A 21,116-nucleotide genomic window follows, 5' to 3' on the forward strand; every position below is an offset into this window, starting at 1 on the left:
AAAGAAATAACATATTTAAGATTTGAAAAAGAAGAAACAATGCTATTATTACTTGCTGGCATTGAATTTTCTATCATAGGACACCTAAAATAGTATATAAGCTAATAAGACAAGGTCACCATAGGTAACAGAACCCAAAATATTCTTATATTATAAAAGAAATATTATATCATGTCCTTCTCCAGGGGATCTTTATGACCCAGGGATCAAACCCAGGTCTCCTGCATTGCAGGCAGACTCTTTACCATCTGAGCCACCAGGGAATCCCTATAAGATCATTCTATAGCCATCATACTGGCAAAAAGAAAAGTGAAGCCTGACAAAATCAAGCACTGATAAGGGTATGGAACAGTGGAAACAGACTTATTCTGCCTACAGGATATACATTGGTACAAACTCTTTAGAAAATATCTTGACGTTATTTATTGAAGCTGAGTATGTACACATCCTATGGCTTCTGTACCAGAACATTCTTTGTACATTGTTATAACAGAGAAACAATGACAACATAAATGAGTGTCAGTAATAAAGTGGGTCAATAACTTGTGATATATTTGTATCATGACCAGCAATGCTAACTTAATCTATAAGAGGAGTTACAAATATATACTTCCAGGTAATTTGCTGAATTATACAAAGACTTTAATGTAAAAAAATGTTTAAAACACAGAAAACAATACAATATATGGTTGGTGGAGATATACTCAGGTAAAAAACATGGATTCTAATTAGAACATAGATTAGAACATAGATGCTGGAGAAGGGATAGGCTACCCACTCTAGTATTCTTGAGCTTCCCAAGTGGCTCAGCTGGAAAGGAATCTGCCTGAAATATAGGAGACCTGGGTTCAATACCTGGGTTGGAAAGATCCCCTGGAGAAGGGAATAGCTACCCACTCCAGTATTCTGGCCTAGAGAATTCCACTGACTGTATAGTCCATGGGGTTGCAAAGAATGGGACACAACTGAGCGACTTTCACTTTCACTAAAACAGATATAAAAACATTAGAACATAGACTGACTCAAGAAATCTAATCAATATCTTGGCACTGTTTTGGGGAGAGAAGAGTGGGTAATGGATTTAAGGAAAGCAGCAAAGGGGAACCTTTATTTATGCTATATTGTTTCATATAAAATATAGACCATTCAATGTATATAAGTGTCCATATGCATGTATCCATGTGTATGTACCTGTCTCTATAATCTGAGTTTAAAATGACAAAAATTAACATTTGCAATATTGAATGACAGTGCTTTTACATCAAGTTTTGCATTTTCCTACTTTTTAATGTTAAAAAAGAAAAACCTAACTGCAAATCTAATACTAAATACAATAATCTGCGGTCAAAGGACTACCAGAGGCATTAGAATCCTAAGAAGATAACTGCAAAACACTAAGCATCAAAAATGATAATTTACCTGCACCCTTCAGGGAAAGTCAAATTGCAGTGGCAGGTTCCAGCTGTGCTAACGTGTTAACATCTGGCTCTAAGAGTCAGGCTCTGAGTGTTTTCTTGGAGGAAACCCTTGAGGACACAGATGTAGTTGTCATTGTTGTTCAGTTGCTAAGTCGTGTCCAACTCTTTGAGACCCCATTGACTGCAGCATACCAGGCTGTCCTTCACTATTTCAATTCATGCCTATTGAGTCAGTTATACTATCTAAAGGCTTTCTTGGTGGCTCAACTGGTAAAGAATCCTCCTGCAAAGTGGGAGACCTGGGTTCAGTCCCTGGGTTGGGAAGATCTCCTGGAGATGGGAACAGCTACCCATTCCAGTATTCTGGCCTGGGGAAAACCATCTCATTCTTTGTCGTCCCCTTCTCCTCCTGCCCTCAATCTTTCCCAGCATCAGTGTCTTTTCCAATGAGTCAGCACTTCCCATCAGGGGGCTAAAGTATTGGAAGTTCTGGGGAAATGAGGCCAGAGAAGGTGGAATTCAAAAGTGTGTTTTTACATGGCCAGGGGAGGTCAGCAAAGCAAAACAAAACAAATGTATGAAATCCCGAAAGGTTGACTACAGAAGAAATATTTTCTTTTTGGAGGTATCCCTAGGTCACTACAGTTCTTTCTTTAGCCCCATCTCTTTGCTCTCTCCTCCTCCCTTCTTTTATACTATTTCTCCCTCTCCTTCCTCAGCCTCCTCTTCTTCTTCCCACCCTCCTCTTTCTCTCTCTCTCTCTTCATTTACTCCTTCCTCCTTTTTCTTAGATTTTGTGCTCTGGGTCTACATAGCAGTCAAATATTATTGATTATAGGACATTGAATTGAAGGCTTTCTTGTCGCTCTTCATGACCAAATCAAAGGATTTTGGAAGATTGTCTTTGGCTGTCAAGTTTTCATTTCTAGTGCTTCTGATACAGTATTTGTAGTGCTTCTGTATACCTTGGGTATACAATTTATACCTAAGGCTGCATGTAGAAAAATCATTCACCACAGAAGAGAAATGATATTTGTGTGTACGTTGGGGTGGGGGATTATGTCACTTGTATTCAAGAATAGATGATCTTATGATTATTTCCAAGTCTCTTGAATAGAAAGTATGGTTGTATATATACAAAAAGAAACCAAAAGAATGTGGAAGCTAAAGTGTGAGAGAAGGTCACTCGAGCAATTTGTATTTCATGTTTTGATTGTTGTACTTCCCAAAATACTCCACTTGCTATTACTACTCTTTCTTTCCCCAAAGCAAAAATTACTGAGTACTTCTAAATCTTTGTAACTTGAAGTCAAAGTAAACTTGGTTTTGCGGCTTAGAAGATAGCATTTATTTATTTACTTATTTTTGACCATGCAGCATGAAGGATCTTAGTTTCTTCCTGACTGGGAATAGAACCTGTGCCCCTGCAGTGGACGTGTGGAGTCTTAGCCACTGGACTGCCAGGGACTTCCCAGTTGTCATTTTTTATCTATGTAAAATATTTATGTGAACCTGAAAAAAACTGTTTCCAAGTAAAAGTAGTTGTTCCAACTTTAGATATAATATACAGTACTAAGTACAGCATGTTCCTTTTCAAAGTGTAAAACGGCATGCACATTTTTTTTTTTCTAAGTTGTTGGAAAGTCCCTTTAAAAATCACTAGCCTCAACACCAGTCATCACCAGGGAAATGCAAATCAAACCCACAATGAGATATCACTTCACACTTGTCAGAATGTCTGTTATCAAAAAGACAACAAATAAGAAGTTAAGTGAGGATATGGAAAAAAGAACACCCTGCTGCACTGCTGGTGAGAATGTTAATTGGTGCAGTCACTATGGAAAACAGTATGGAGGTTCTCAAAAAACTCAAAATAGAACTACTATATGATCCAGCTATTCCACTCCTGGGTATATATCTGAAAGAAATGAAAACAATTATTGGAAAGATATATAAAGGCCTACGCTCATTGGAGCACTATTTACAACAATCAAAATATGGAAGCAGCCCAAGTGTTCACTGATAGATGAATATATAAAGAAAATGTGGTATACACGTACAATGAAATATCACTCAGCCATAGAAAAAATGAAATCTTGCACTTATGACAGCACAGATGGACCTAGATGGTATTTTGCTAAGCGAAATACGTCAGACAGAAAAAGACAAATACTGCATGATTTCACTTACACGTGGAATGTAAAAAACAAAAAAAGAAAAATCTAACAAAACACAAACAGACTCACAGTGATAGAGGGGAGGTAAATAGTAGGATAACAGAAAGAGGTGAGGGAGATTAAGAGGTACAACCTTCCAGTTACATATAAAGAAGTTATGGAAATGTAGCATACAGTGTGGGAAATATAGTCAATAATATAATAACTTTATATAGTGACAGATGGGAACTAAACTTATTGTGATGATTATTTGGTAAGGTATAGAAATACTGAATCACTTTGTTGTACATCTGGAATTAACATAGAGTTGTAAGTCAGTTATGGGCTTCCCTGATGGCTCAGTGGTAAAGAATCCGCCTGCAATGAAGGAGACATAGTAGACATGGGTGTGGTCCCTGGGTTGGTAAGATCCCCAGGAGAAGGAAATGTCAATCCACTCCAGTACTCTTGCCTGGAGAATCCCATGGACAGAGGAGCCTGGCTACAGTCCGAAGGGTTGCAATGAGTCAGACATGACTGAAGTGACTTAGCCCCAGTAAGTCAGTTATACTTCAATGACAAGCAATAAATAAAATTCACCCCTTTAAATAAATAAACATTTAAACATAAATAAGTAAAAATAAGTAAGTAAAAATCACTAGCAATATATGGTCAAAAGTGACAGAAACTTTTGCTACATAGTTGACCACTGAACAAGAGGGTTAGGATTGCCCACCCTCTGCACAGTCAGAAATCTGAGTACAGTTTTACAGTTGAGCCTACTTAAATGTGGTTCCACATCCCTGGTTCAACCAACCATGGATTGTGTAGTACTGCAGTAGGTGTTTAGTGAAGAAAGAATTAGCACGTAAGTAAACTCATGCAGATCAAACCCTTTGAGTTAACACCAAACTTTAGTCGACTATGACCTTTGAGTTATTCAAGGTTGCTTTTGACCCATGAAGACTCTGGGTTTGCCTCACAATCTTCTTTGTTCTGAGAAGAGCTTAGAATTTCAACAGGAGAGTTCAAGAGAACTGTTATTCTTCATGAAGTTCAAGTTTTCCAACTGAAATGGACAAAGAGAATTCTCAGAGTCTGGGCTCTTGCAACAGGTGGGTAGTGAGCATCTCTTGCACTGTGCTTTTCTGCTTCTTCTGGTCCTCCTTGTCTGTGCAGCATTTCTCTGCTCACAGTTTCTTTACTGCCATAGTGATATCTATGCCATTTTCCTACCTACTAAATTTTACTAGAAGTGATCCATCTAGTGCCAGACTTCCTTCAAAACATATGGTTGCAATTTTCAGATTGAAATGACTGGATCAGTTTGCAAATTCTAGAATAAACACATATGTGGACTACACCTGCCAATAAGAATAAAACTATTTTTTCTATTCCCTAATGAAAACATTTACAAGCAAGATATAAATTTGGAAACCTGCCATTTGACTGAAGTAAATACACACACACTCACACACATGGAGCCAACACTAACTTGTGTGACACAGGATAAAAATATTTGCTTACAAAAACTGGCAACCGCATACCCTGGTGCTGCTCTTGCCTTCTGAGATGGCCACACTCGGTCTGTGGAGTGTGTTTGTCTCTAAATAAATCCACTTCTTACCTAAAAAAAAAACCTGCTTAATACTTGAGATAGAATGTTTAATTATTATGATCACATTTATTAAAAATATGAAAGAAAAAAACTTAATTCTTTACAATTTTTGTGGAATCTTTTGGAATAACTGATGTTAACAAACTAAGCAAGTTCTTCAATTTATTCAGAATATAAACCTGTTACTGTCTATAGATTAGTTAAGGACAGTTCAAAGCCATAAGCATGTACTTAGTGGAGTTTAAGTGAAAGTGAAAGTAGCTCAGTCATGTCCGACTCTTTGTGACCCCATGGACTACACAGTCCATAGAATTCTCCAGGCCAGAATACTGGAGTGAGTAGCCTTTCCCTTCTCCAAGGGATCTTCCCAACCCAGGGATCAAACCCAGGTCTTCCGCATTGCAGGTGGATTCTTTACCAGCTGAGCCAGAAGGGAAGCCCAAAAGTGGAGTTTAAAATTCCTGTTAAAGCAAAAAAAAAATTTTTTTATGAATTAATTAAACAGGTTGGTTTGGTAATGAGTTTCATGCAAAGAAGCATCAGTAGAGTTTTGACTTGTTGTGTAATTTAAATTCCAGGAACATCAGTAGTGGAGTTGAAACCTAAACCTGCTATTCTATTACCTGGAAGGGTGAAGAAAGGAAGAAAGAATCCCTCAGGTAAAGGGAATGGTGCTAACAAACTCTTGAAGACTTGAACCACTGTAGTGTGTGCATAGAAATCCAAGTGGCTAACACGTAGCTATAGGTTTACTCCTGGGACACAAACTTCACTTGCCATGCTAATGAGGAAACCATGAATTCATGAACGGTAGACAGCCAAGAAAGAGTTTTAAGCGGATAGGATACATGGTAATATTTGCCTTTCAAATAACAGCAGTCAAAATAAAAAGGATGAATTTTAGGAGATTATTGAAATAATCCTGTTTCTCATCTAAAATTCTGCAGTATATGAGGTTGGTAGAATGACTTTGAAGAGAGGATTTCAGAAGTATTTAGAAGGTGAGATGAGAAGGAGTTGGCGATAGGCTAGTTGTGGGGAAAAACAGTAAAAGAGGAGGATGAGAGATACTCGTCACTTCCAAGGGTCAGGCTTGGGGACAGGAAGCTGGAGATGCCAATCGTGAAGAGCAGGGGCTAAAGAGGAGGAGTAACTAAGGGTGGACAGCAACAAGTTCAGCTGGGGAAATAATGCTCCCTGTCCAAGGGCAAGTTGGATATGGTGTTTAGGGAAAGTGGGCTGGCGTTTTCTAGATAAAGCCATCAATAGGGATACAATTGAACAGAGGCAAGCTGTAGAGTAGGGGCTTCCCAGGTGGCTCAATGGTAAAGAATCCATCTGCCAAGACAGGAGGGGTGAGTTTAATCCCTGGGTCTGCAAGATCCCCCGGAGAAGGAAATGGCAACCCGTTCCAGTATTCTTACCTGGGAAATCCCATGGACAGAGGAGCTTGGCAGGCTACAGTCCATGGGGTTGCAAAAGAGATAGACACAACTTAGTGACTAAACAACAATCTATTTATCGAGAGAGACAGAGATATGGTTACCCAACGATGTTGCTGTTGTCGTTCAGTTGCTCAGTTGTGTCCAACTCTTTGTGACCCCATGAACTGCAGCACACCAGCCTTCCCTGTCCTTCACCATTTCCTGAAGCTTGCTCAAACTCATGTCCATTGAGTTGGAGATGCCATCACACCATCTCATCTTCTGTCCTTCTCCTCCTACCTTCAATCTTTCCCAGCATCAGGGTCTTTTCCAGTGAGTTGGCTCTTCTCATCAGGTAGCCAAAGTATTGAAGCTTCAGCTTTAGCATCAGTCCTTCCAATGAATATTCAGGGTTGATTTCCTTTAGGATTAACTGGTTGGATCTCCTTGCAGTCCAAGGGACTCTCAAGAGTGTTCTCTAGCATCACAGTTCAAAAGCATTAATTATTCGGAACTCAGCCTTCTTTATGGTCCAAGTCTCACATCCATACATGACTACTGGGAAAACCATGCATCTTGCTATAACTGTAGTCTGCTACACCACGCACACATACACACAACAAAGAGCAAGAATTGAGTTGAATACTTGGATGAGTGTTAATAGTCACAAGAAATAGAATAAATGAGAATTTGTTTAAGACTGGGAATTCTTTCAGCAGATTATCTGAGTCTTCAGCTTTTACCATTAGCAAAAAATTGGCATGTGTGTTAAAAAGATGAATAAATTACATTCTGATTTCATGAGTTACTATCTTTTTCATTTCTTTTTAGACATCAATTTAATCTAATAGACTTACTTACAGGCATATTATTCCATAGGCATTCTAATTTTGCTGAGATAAACAGTACTATAGTAAGATACAGATCACGTATTAAAAGAGTATATTGTTCACTGTGGACAGCAGACATGAAATGCAAATAAATAGTGATAAAAACAATATATGCAATATTTGCAATATTGAAATATATGCAATATTTAGTAGGAACTTAGAGGGAAGGTGAATTTACTAGCTAATTTTACTAGTTCATTTATTCCTCATTTATTTAAAAATGGATTTAAAGTGGTCTGAAACAAGATGAAATAAAAGGCAACACAAATAATGAAGTGGATTTGGAGGGAAAAAAAAGTTTTAATGCATAATTTGAAGTCAACAGCAAATGGCTACACAGAATAGTATAGCTAAGATCTAGAACAAGCCACCAGTTGGCCTTTAGGCTTTCTGAAGAGGATAGAAAAATGAAAAAAAAAAATAACATTATTCATATTACCTCCAAAGAAAATTAAAACAAAACTACTCTTGGTGCCAAAACTAAAGTGTTTTTCCTCATAGATACTGAAACAACAATGACAGCATCAGTACACCACTCTTAACACACCTGTATTCTAAATGGAGTTCATGGCTGACTTTCTTACAGTGGCTTTAACATGGGTCAATGATGACATAATGGCAAGTTACGTTTAATAAAAGCAGTTTTACAAGAGAATAAACAATATGGTCCAGATGTATGAAGATTTGTTTGTGTGGCTCAATCCGAGGATGAATTGTTTTGGATCTATAGAAACACAAGGATTGTATTTCACTCAGGCAGTCTTTCACAAATTTATATTGTCCAACCATGTATTTGAATATTAAACTGCAGTGAGTTCAAGATTAGCCTTCTTGACATTCACTTAGGTGTAGCTATTTTAATCTCCTGATTAAATAATTGAAATGCATAACTCCCCCGGGAATGGGAAGGGTACAGAGAAAATGAGCCTGGAATTTCAGTTATTTTTTTTTTAATTTTGGCAAAATACACATAAGATGAAATTTAGCTCCTTAATTAATTTTAAGAGTACAGTTTAGTGGCAGTAGGTGTATTCACACTGTGGTGCTACCATCAACATCATCCCTCCACAGAATGTTTCATTTTGCAAAACTGATATTCCACCTACTAAACAATAACTACCCTCTCCTCCTCCAACCTAACCACTTTTCTACTCTCTGTCTTCATGATTTTGACTATGCCATGTAACTCCTATGAGTGGAATCACACAGTATGAAAACACAGAATTCTTCACAGATTTGCATGCCATCTTTGAGGGCCTTGCTCTTCTCCTCTGTGTGGTTCTAATATTACTCTTTGTGCTGCTGAAGCGAGCACTTTAGCTGGCGTTTGAAGGGAGAACAGGAACTCATCAGACTTAACATGGGGGTAACAACTCACTGCGGATGGTGATTACAGCCATGAAATTAAAAGATGCTTACTCCTTGGAAGGAAAGTTATGACCAAGCTAGACAGCATATTAATAAAAGCAGAGACATTACTTTGCCAACAAAGGTCCATCTAGTGAAGGCTATAGTTGTTCCAGTAGTCATGTATGGATGTGAGATTTGGACTATAAAGAAAGCTGAACGCCGAAGAATTGATGCTTCTGAACTGTGGTGTTGGAGAAGACTCTTGAGAGTCCCTTGGGCTTCAAGGAGATCCATCCAGTCCATCCTAAAGGAAATCAGTCCTGAATATTCTTAGAAGGACTGATGCTGAAGCTGAAACTCCAATACTTTGGCCAGCTGATGCCAAGAGCTGACTCATTTGAAAAGACCCTGATGCTGAGAAAGATTGAAGGCAGGAGGAGAAAGGGACGACAGAGGATGAGATAGTTGGATGGCATCACCGACTCAATGGACATGGGTTTGGGTGGACTCCGGGAGTTGGTGATGGACAGGGAAGCCTGGCGTGCTGCAGTTCATGGGGTTGCAAAGAGTCAGACATGACTGAGCGACTGAACTGAACTGAACAACTCATATATGAAGGCAGAGTACCTAAAATTGTTTTCTGTGTTGTTGAAGACTAAGGTAAGGAGGGAGGCTGAAAAAGATGAGGCTAAAGAGATAGGAAGGAACAAGAAGTCAAAGGGCATTCTAAGCCCCTTTTAAGAGCTTGATCTTTATAAGCCCCTTTTGACAGCTTCCTTGGTGGCTCAGATGATAGTCTGCCTGCAACGCAGGAGACCTGGGTTTGACCCCTGGGTTGGGAAGATCCCCTGGAGGAGAGCATGGCAGCCCACTCCAGCATTCTTGTCTAGAGAATTCCATGGACAGAGAAGTCTGACAGGCTACAGTCCGTGGAGACACAAAGAGTTGGACATAGCTGAGCAACTAACGCTTTCACAAGAGCTTGGACTTACATGTAATGAGATGGGAATAGAGAAAAAAAAATCGTATTTAAAAAAAATTAATTCTAGAACAAAAGGAGGCCTGGAAGAAGATAAAATTAGACATAGACTAGTTAGAAGGTAGTGACAACTATGTAGGTAAGGGTTTCCTTTTTATTATTTTTTGCAGATTTTTGGAGGCTTACAGAAAGTATTCAGAATTGTAGATCATGAGGAAATAGATGTCTGCACTCTGGATCTAGTGTCTATAAAATCTTCCTCTCCCAGCTTAGAATAAAACTCTTCACATTTTAGAAAATTTTCTACTTTAGCAAAGAATCCAGACAACTCAAAGTCTAAGTTCGCATTTTAATCCATGAAGCACCTTTCTCCTCACTGATCTCTCTCTCCTTTCCCTCTTCGCATGTTTTAGAGGAAGAAGAGTACATTCAGAGGGAAAGATTAGTAGAGGGTGTATTGAGACTGGCAGACAGAAGTGCTAAGATAACTGGAAAGGTTTGGAATAAAAAATTTCATTCTAGATGTCTAATTTTGGCTTGGTTAGCAGAGGTGTTTCTTCCTATTGTATTACAGAATTGTTCTTAAGATAGCAAGAAACTGAGCTATAAGAAGGCATAATTCAACTCAAAACAAGGATAATTTATTAGAGCTTATCTACATAGAAATTTGTTGCTTTGCAAACATAAAGAAAGGAACCATGATTATCTAAAAACAACACAATAATCTCAGTTCCTTTCCAAGGCAAACCATTCAACATTACAGTAATCCAAGTCTATGCCACAATCACTGATGCCAAAAAACTGACTGAAGACCTACAACATCTTCTAGAATTAACACCAAAAAAAGATGTCCTTTTCATTTAGGGGCTTGGAATGCAAAAGCAGGAAGTTAAGAGAAACCCAGAGTAACAGGCAAGTTAATAATAGGGCAAAGCTTAACAGAGCTTTGTCAAGAGAACACATTGGTCATAGCAAACATCCTTTCCAACAACCCAAGAGACAACTCTATACATGAACATCACCAGATGGTCAATATAAAAATCAGATTGATAAGAGACACAGATGCACAGAACAGTCTTATGGACTCTGAGGGAGAAGGTGAGGGTGGGACGTTCTGAGAGAATAGCATTGAAACATGTATATTATCATATGTGAAACAGAACACCATTCCATGTTCGATGCATGAGACAAATGCTCAGGGCTGGGGCAATGGGATGACCCAGAGGGATGGGATGGGGAGGGAGGGGGGCTCAGGATGGGGAACACATGTAAACCCATGGCTGATTCATGTCAATGTATGGCAAAAACCACTACAATATTGTAAAGTAATTAGCCCCCAACTAAAATAAATAAATTTATTAAAAAAAAAATCAGATTGAATATGTTCTTTGCAGTCAAAGATAGAGAAGTTTTATGCATTCAGCCAAAACAAGACTGGGAGTTGACTGTGGCTCAGATCATGAACTCCTTATGGCAAAATTCAGACTTTATTTTAAGAAAGTAGGGAAACCACTAGATCATTCAAGTATGACCTAAATCAAACTCCTTATAATTATACAGTGGAGGTAACAGATAGATTTAAGGGATTAGACCTGGTAGACAGAGCACCTAAAGAACTATGGATGGAGGGTCTTAACACTGAACAGGAGGCAGTGACCAAAATCATCCCCAAGAAAAAGAATGCAAGAAGACAAAGTGGTTGTCTGAGGAGGCTTTACTCCTCCTTCCTGCGGAGCTGAAGAAAGAAGAGAAGCGAAAGGCAAGGGAGAAAGGGAAAGATAAACCCGACTGAAGGCAGAGTTCCAGAGAATGGCAAAGAGAGACAAGAAGGCCTTCTTAAATGAACGATGCAAAAAAGTAGAGGAACATAACAGAATGGGAAAGACTGGAGATCTCAAGAAAACTGGAGATATAAAGGGACACTTCATACAAGGATGGACACGATAAAGGACAGAAACAGTAAGAACTTACAGAAGCAAAATGACCAAGAAGAGGTGGTAAGAATACAGAAAAGAACTATACAAAAAAGATCTTAATGACCCAGATAACCACAATGGTTTGGTCAGTCACCTAGAGCTGGATATCCTGGAGTGTGAAGTTCAGTGGGCCTTAGGAAGTGAAGCATTACTATAAGCAAAGCTAGCAGAGATGATGGAATTCCAGTTGAGCTATTTCTAATTCTAAATGATGATGCTGTTGAACTGCTGCACTCAATATGCCAGAAAATTTGGAAAACTCAGCTGTGGTCACAGGACTGGAAAAAGTCAGTTTTCATTCCAATCCCAAAGAAGGGGAATGCCAAAGAATGTTCAAACTACTGTACAATTGCACTCAATTCACATGCTAGCAAGGTTATGCTCTAAATCCTTCTAGAAAGGATTCAGCAGTACATTAACCAAGAACTTCCAGAGGTACAAGTTGAGTTTCAAAGAGACAGAGGAACCAGAGATCAAATTGCCAAAATTTGATGGATCATGGAGAAAGCAAGGGAGTTCCAGAAAAATATCTACTTCTGCCTCATTGACTATGCTAAAGTCTTTGATTGTGTGGATCACAGCAAAGTGTGGAAAACTAAAACTCTTTTAAAGAGATGGGAGTACCAGACCACCTTATCTGTCTCCTAAGAAACCTGTATGCATGTCAAGAAACAACAGTTAGAAATGTACATGGAAAAATTGACTGGTTCCAAACTGGGAAAGGAGTATATCAAGGCTGTATATTGTCACCCTGTTTCTTTAACTTCTATGCAGAGTACATCATGCAAAATGCTGGGCTGGATGAATCACAAGCTGAAATCAAGATTGCCAGGAGAAATATCAACTTCATATATGCCGATTATACACTCTAATGGAAGAAAGTGAAGAGTAAGTAAAGAGTCTCTTAATGAAGTTGAAAGAGGAGAGTGAAAAAGCTGGCTTAAAACTCAACATAAAACAAAAACAAAAACAAACTAAGATCATGGCATCCAGTTCCATCATTTCATGGCAAATAGGAGGGGAAAAAATGGAAAAGGTGACAGATTTCATTTTCTTGGGCTCCAAAATCCTTGCAGATGGTGACTGCAGCCATGAAATTAAAAGATGCTTGCTCCTTGGAAGGAAAGCTATAACAAACTTAGCATATTAAAAAGCACAGACATCACTTTGCCAACAAAGGTCCATAATGTCAAAGCTATGGTTTTTCAAGTAGTCATGTATGGATGTGAGAGTTGGACCATAAAGAAGGTTGAGCACCAAAGCACGGATGATTTCATAAGTGGTGCTGGAGAAGACTCTTGAGAGTCCCTTGGACTGTAAGATCAAACCAGTGAATCCTAAAGGAAATCAGTCCTGAATATTCATTGGAAGGACTGATGCTGAAGCTGAAGATCAAATAAATACTTTGGCCACCTGATATGAAGAACTGACTCATTGGAAAAGACCCTGATGCTGGGAAAGATTGAAGGCAGGAGGAGAAGGGGACAACAGAGAATGAGATGGTTGGATGGCGTCTTCAACTGGATGGACATGAGTTTGAGCAAGCTCTGGGGGTTGGTGATGGACAGAGAAGCCTGGCGTACTGCAGTCCATGGGGTCGCAAAGAGTCAGACACGACTGAACGGCTGAACTGAACTGATGTATAATTGAAGTCTCAGAAAGAGAAGAAAGGAAGAGAGAGAGAGATAATGAGAAAAGACCCTGATATTGTGGCTCATGAGGTTGCAAAGATATGGACATGACTTAGAGACTGAACAACAACAATGTGCTCTACTGTAGAGCACAGGGGAACTCTACTCAGTGCTCTGTGGTGAGCTAAACGGGAAGGAAATCCAAAAAAGAGTGGATGCACGTATAGCTGATTCACTTCGCTATACAGCAGAAACTAACACAACATTATAAACAACTATACTCCGATGAAAATTAATAAAATAAAATAAAAATATATCATAAGTGAAAAAAAATGAAGATTCCAAGTAATTCATAATTAAAACTCCCAATTCACACTCCTTTTTCTCCCTAGCCTTCAATGTCTTTCTGTCCTCTCTTCTTCATCTCATCTAACCTGTCATTAGTCAAGCCCTAATCACGAATGCTTGGATCACGGCGGTCTCCACGCTCTTCCTTGTATCTCTGAAATCATATCATCAAACACACATATTTTTTAAAACACAAATCTGATCTTTTAATCTAGCTCTTTTACAATCATTTTGTTGGGAAGGAAGCTACAGTTTATGGAGCTTAAATGAATGCTCAGGATCCCAGTGCTCTGAGGACCAGGCTGTCTCGAGTTCAGGTCTCTCGGACTCCCCTCCAGAGACCTTTCACCACATGTCACAGTTGTCCTCCATACTGCAAGTATATTGCAGATACTAACAAAATTATGCTGCCCCCAATACAGTAACGTTTGAACAGAATACTGGGATTCTATTTTTACCTTTAAGACTTTTACCTTAAAATCTTATTTACAAAGTACACAAAGCCTGTTCTTACCAGTTGACAAACTTCAGTTTGGCAGAGCAATTGCTCCTAATGTGTAAGTTGCCAGGTTTTTGTAAGTTGCCAATTTAAAAAATCATTTCCCTCTATTTGATAGTTTGCATATTTAACTCTCTCTTAAATATGCAGCAAGAAACATTGTATTTTGTTTTCCTTTTGTTAACACTTTCATAGTAAACATATGTAACTCCTATATATTAAAGGTAAATACTTTCATTATGATTATATTAACTGTTTATACTTTCTTAATACTGTATAAAATTTACTGTTATAAAGAAAACAGGAATATCACGTGTATTCGTTTTCTACACTTCGCTCTAATTCCCATTTGATTTTCACGTTAAAAATTTCTAAATTCTACATTAAAAAAATTCATGATTTAAGGCAATGACTTTGAGCTACTTTGCTACTATGTTTACACACGTGAAATTATAATAAGACATGGGATGGATAAATATTTTGATTTTAATATTAGTCAGCTCTACAAGATAGTCTCATATAATTTATCAAATAGATTATTAGACTTATTGCAAATATAATTAGAATAAAATAAATATAACTATTTTACAGTTATGACTTAAACTTTCATTTTCAAGTTATTTCAGCTTTAAAAATATATTTAAAAATTAAAAGTGAAATTTCATGATAGAAAGTTAAAGTAAGCATAATTTTTTAAAATTCCGTCTTTTTGTATATCGAGACAGCTAAACTTTTTTAATATTTAGTTTTCTTCTTGTTTTTCTATGATGATATAAGTGTTAAAGTACAACACAAGAATGTTCAAGCTTGCTTTTTAAGTGATGTGATACTTTATAGTGAATAATATATGATTAAGTTTTGAGTTATACAAATATTTGCTCACTAATGTCAAATGTGTTTACACATGGATATACTATGATTCACTTTATTTCCTATTAATTTCAAAGTAAAATGATCACAACATGGCCTTAAAAATCCTAGTTATCACTTTTAAAACTACCTAGCAGCAAGAAATAAAAACCTGCCATTGATGTGGACTACATTCATTATTTTAAAAAACTGAATTAAATCCAACACACATTGTGAATTGTTTTTCCTTCTTCTTTTTAGAATTGTTACAAGTAAAATAACCAGGCAGCCTTATCTTAGGTGAGACTGCTTCAGCTTGGAAATAAACAAGGCTTTCTCTCGATGAGCTAGGTTCATTTCATATTTGTGTAATACCCTGGAAGAAATTAGGTTTCAATAAAGTCCATTTTTGTCACTGCATGTAGCAATGAATATCACACCCAGCAGGGCACAGTGGCACCTGGCTGTCCAGACCCCAGTGAGCACAAACCATCTGGGGGTAATTACAACAAGGTATTCTTTAAGGACCAGATGGGACCAAGGAACAGAAGCCCCGACCCCTCCCAGCCATTTACAACATAATTCCTTTCAATGATATACTTAATCCTCCCACCAGCTATGCTTTTCAGCTTGCTGTTGTCACTGTTCCTTTATGTTAATTCAGTTTCAAGACTGAGAAAAAGAGGAGGAGAGAGAGAGAGTTTAAGAAAAAAAGAGAGGGGGAGAGGGAGAGAGAGAGAGAGGGAGAGAGAGAGTCTCTAGGGACCGAAAGAAATTATTCATCCCTAAATTGTTTCCACCACAGCAAGTACAGTAACAATTTTTTTTTAAAGAGGGCTGAAATTATCCTAAAGAAGGTCAATGCGACAGCCCTGTGTGGCACCAGCTGAGGTTTACTCAGCCACCTGTTAGCTAGAAAGCTCTCTGCACACACGCTTATGAGGCATTTAACCAGTTTAAAGGGTCTTTATTGTCAGGCCAGCCACCTCCATTCAGCTGGCCCGAGCCATAGGCCTGCTTTGTGGTCATATGTGGCGCACAAGCCTTAATTCAATTATGCTGTAAGCCTATCCAATCTGCATCACTGCCCTTTCACTTTTGTGCCATTTGTCTTGTATGTTGTAAAGAATTTTATTTTAAAGAGGGGAAGGCACCCTACAACCCGCTTGTCTTTATTTCTCATTTAAGGTTTGTGGCGCAGGTGCGCTGCCACCTTCCAGTTCCCAAAATGGATTCATCTTTCAGTGATACTGTAGATGGAAGCGTTATTTATTGTTTGGTGACAATGCTCTTCTGGTGTTGCCGAGTTTTATTTTTTTTTAATTAGGTGCTCTTTCTTTCAAACTCTCCACCAGATCAGCAGTCTCTGAACTTGAGGACTGAAAATTCAATCAGAAAAACGTAAACGATAGATGAAAATGACAATTAGCCTTGTTCTACCATTTGTTTTCAAAAGAAATGCTTGTTGTACAATGAAAAAGTATCAAATTTAGAATTTTTTGTTTCCCTTAAGTTTCTGACACCCAGTGTACCAGGTTATATGAATGAGGCTCAGTGAAGGTCTGTTATTGAAAACTGCTCACTTTGTTTGTATTCTTGGTGCTTCCAGACTTCCTTAGCATTAAAGCAGTGCATGTCATTTGTAAATGCTTGGAATTTTCATAATAATTGATTGGCAATGAAAGCATAAAGAAGATTTCTCAAGTCAGGAATTCGGGTTTATTTTCATACCAAATTTTTCTTAAATGGAAAATTTGTCTCTTTAAAGCATGCTCTACCTAACATTCTTATAACCATCTAAATCCTACTCCCTGGTTTCAGTGTCCATATGAGGGTACAGATCATTTCTAATCAATATTCCCCCAAATCAGTAAGGGACTTGTCATGGGAGATTGAAGGGACTTCAAAGGAAGGAGAGAGTCTTCTTTGCCAATTCATATCTATTCCTCAACCAAGCCAGGGAAAGAATAATAGTACTAAGTTACTAACCAGTGTTACTCACATGTACACTGAATTGTGTGCATCAGTTCTCACTGTGACTCAGTCGTGTCCAACTCTTTGCGACCCCACGGACTGTAGCCAACCAGACTCCTCGGTCCATGGAATTCTCCAGGCAAGAATACAGGAGTGGGTTGTCATTTCCTCCTCTAAGGCGATCTTCCCAACTCAGGGATCAAACCTGCATTTCCTGTGACTCCTGCACTGACAAGTGAATTCTTTGCGACTGAGCCGCTTGGAAAGCCCCAATTCTCACTGTAGCAACCTCTGTATGTCTTTTGTATGGAAGTCCTGTCTCTAACTTAAATTACTGAATCAGAACCACAAATATAAAACATGCAAAATGGACCAAAATATTCTAGTTGGCAAGAAAAAAAATAAAGGTATCTGCACATAATCTTCAAAATAAATAGGATTTCAAAAACTGATTTCTGTATATTTAACCTGTGTGTTTCTCCCAAAAATTCTTTGCTCATTTACTTTGTGTTTTCCTATAACTTCCCATTTTATAAACAAGAAAACTAAGGGTTAACAGAGAAACTAAGTGGCTCACCCAGGAGTCAAAATTCTTCTGATTTCTTATTGAAGTCGTCTTCTATTACATCATAAAATCTTCATATAATTATTTCATAAACATGATTTCAACCCATGCACAACTCCCTGTACATATATGTATTAGAGTAGCTTATTAATATTCTGTGAAGTAGGAATAACAACTGAAATTGCAAAAATCTAGACAAAAGCAGAGAAAAAATGAGACCTAATTAAACTTATAAGCTTTTTTCACAGTAAAGGAAATCATAAACAAAACAAAAAGACAACCTATGGAATGGGAGAAAATATTTGCAAATGATGCAACAAGCAAAAGATTAATCTCCAAAATATACAAATAGCTCAGATAGCTCAATATCAAAAAATCACCCAAACAAAAAGTAGACAGAAGACCTAAATAGACATTTCTTCAAAGAAGACATACAGACGCCCAAGAGGCTCAATGTTGATAATAATTAGAGAAATACAAATCTGATAAAAACAAATACAATACAAATCAGTGAGGTATCATCAGTCAGAATGGCCATCATCAAAAAATCTACAAATAATAAATGCTGGAGAAGACGTGAAGAAAAAAAACTCCACCTACACTGTTGGTAGAAATGTAAATTCATGCAGCCACTATGGAGAAGAATATGGAGGTTTCTTAAAAATTTACTATATGACCCAGCAATCCCAGTTCTGGTCATATATCCAGAAAAGATGAAAACTCTAATTTTAAAAGATACACACACACCAATATTCATAGCAGCACTATTTACAATAGCCAAGACATGAAAATTAAGTGTTCATTGACAGATACATGGATAAAGAAGATGTGGTATATATAGGTATAGATATACAATGGACTATTACATGGTCATGAAAAATAATGAACCACTGCTGTTTGCAACAACATGGATGGACTTAGAGACTGTCATACTGAGTGAAGTAAGTCAGATAGAGAAAGAGAAATATCATGATATTACTCATGTGGAATCTAAAAAAGTGATACAAATAAACTTAATTACAAAACAGAAACAGATTCACAGATAATACGAAACAAACTTATGGTTAGCAAAGGAGAAAGGGGGAGGTTGGGGGATACATTAGGCACTTGGGATTAACAGATACACACTATTATATAAAATAGATAAACAACAAGGACCTACCATATAGCACAGGGAACTATATTCAATATCTTAAAATAACCTATAATGGGAAAGAATCTGATATATATATATACACACACACACACACACACATATATATATATATATTACTGAATCACTTTTCTGTACCCCTGAAACCAATAAAATATTGTCAACCAACCACAACAACAACAGCAAAAGTCTAGAATTATACCCAAACAATGAAAAAATGGTCCAGCTTTGTTACATTTTTTTTTTTTTAAAGCCTTATTAAGGTATAAGAATGGGACTTTCCAGGTGTCTCAGTTGTAAAGAATCCTCCTGCCAATGCAAGCGATGTGGTGGGTTTGATCCCTGGGTTGGGAAGATCCCCTGAAGAAGAAAATGGGAACGCACTCCAGTTCTTACCTGGATAATTACATGGACAGAGGAGACAGATGGGCTATACAGTCCATGGGGTTGCAAGAGTTGGACATGACTTAGCAACTAAATAACAACAACAACAAAGGTATAAGAATATATGTTTAGCCACTTTTAAATTCTTTCATGGGATTTTGAAGAAAACAGTTGGCAATGAAATGTGTACAGTTTCACAATTTTCTGTGTGAATCACTTAAACTACTTGCATTTTGTTAACTATATTTTAATACTAAAAATATTTAAAACTTTATTTTTTAAGGACATTGGCATCATAAAGTTCTAGAATATCTAAAGACATCCTTGGTACAAAATGTTAGAACCCAACCATTTATGCGTTAAGAACATTTTAGAAGAAAAGAAATATATAGAATGTTATTTTCATTATAGAAACTTATCTTTTTATCAGCATTTTACTATTTACATTATTTTTCCAAACTTCAAATATATCATATTGCCTTTGAAGTAATAGAATCTCTAATAACCCCATTGACAAAATCATTATATATACCAAAGGAATAGCTATTAAAATTTAACTGTCCATTATATTTTTGTTACTAGCTCACTTTACACAAAAGCATGCAATTTTATAAAATTCATTTTGTATTCTTTGTTTCCAATAAGAATCACATATAACTCTTTCAGAAAATACCTTATTTAAGGAAATGTTGAAGAAAAATAAATCCAGGTAGAAAAGCCAAAACAATTACTAGTAGCCATGACAGTAATCCTATATATATGTGTGTATGTGGTGTGTGTATCTATATATAATATCTACATACCTAAAAATATATGGTTTATGTAATTTATATACATATTAAATACATAAATAATATTTGAGAATTCAAACAGTAAAGCTCACTAAATCAATGGAAGGACTAAAGAATAATCTTGTTATTCAGCAGCTAATATTCTCAAAAAAGCTCAAAGCTGAAATTTGAAAACAGATTATAATATCAAATTCAGAATATTTTAGGAATGTTATTCATTGTTTACAAAGTCTCTCCCAGGGATCAAACCCAGGTCTCCTGCATTGCCGGCAGACTCTCTACTGTTTGAGCCACTGGGGAAGCCCTATGTAAGAATAGTTGCAAGGAAAAAAAAAACAACTCAGATAGGGAAAAGGATGACCTTCACACAGTAGTGGAACACAGTTTTAGCTTTCCATACAAATTCTGTCCAACAGTGGTGCCTCCTGAGAGTCAAATGTGCTTTGGAAAAAAACTATTACTTCACATCCAGGACCTACTCCTATGGACCTCCTTTTCCTTTCAATGGGATTTTCAAACACATTTAATGAACACAGAATGGAGCATATGTGAATGTCTCGAAGCCAATCATACAGTTTAAGTTTAACAAACCAACCCTTTACCAGATTTTCTGCTTCATAAACATGCCTGAAACTATTCACCTATCTTGAATTTCCAAAATTTGTCTAAAAAATTCATGAGCAGACTAGTGTGTGTCATTTTGTCATCATAAATTCTAATATCAAGGAATGCTCACAGGACATCATATGTCTAGAGGAAAAGTAAAAAATCAAGCCAACTGTTTTTTCCCTCTGTGTGCAGAATGCCGAATTAGTCGGTGGTATGATTTTCTCCTTGAACTTCCCATTTAAACGTTGTTTGGCAAAGTTATATGAACATTTTTGTTGCTACAGCCAACACTTCTTAGTTTGGTATGGTAGCTAGAAACAGGAGATAATATATGGCTTCAGGCTAAACTGAAGAATGAAGACAAGCAAATTCTCACTAATCCAAAGGGAGATGAAAATACTAGAATGAAAGCTAGAAGGCTGATGAAATAATCTCATAATTACCTTTTATTCTTATTTTTCTATCATTCTAGACATCCAGATGACCCTAGCTATCTGAAAGA

At 37.2% G+C, this 21,116-nt stretch overlaps 1 protein-coding gene and 1 non-coding gene across 2 annotated transcripts in view; both read right to left on the bottom strand.

Annotated features, from left to right (window-relative positions):
• LOC145516220 (uncharacterized) overlaps positions 1-21,116 on the bottom strand; it is a 282,964-nt gene that overhangs the window by 48,903 nt on the left and 212,945 nt on the right. The window lies entirely within an intron of this gene.
• Positions 8,719-8,821, bottom strand: LOC145519294 (U6 spliceosomal RNA). The gene has a single exon (XR_014063706.1). It is a non-coding gene; the product is annotated as a U6 spliceosomal RNA (small nuclear RNA).

This window comes from Giraffa tippelskirchi, chromosome 8 (assembly GCF_054371585.1).
Source record: "Giraffa tippelskirchi isolate mGirTip1 chromosome 8, T2T-mGirTip1v1.2.pri, whole genome shotgun sequence".
In the NCBI taxonomy this organism is placed as follows: domain Eukaryota; kingdom Metazoa; phylum Chordata; class Mammalia; order Artiodactyla; family Giraffidae; genus Giraffa; species Giraffa tippelskirchi.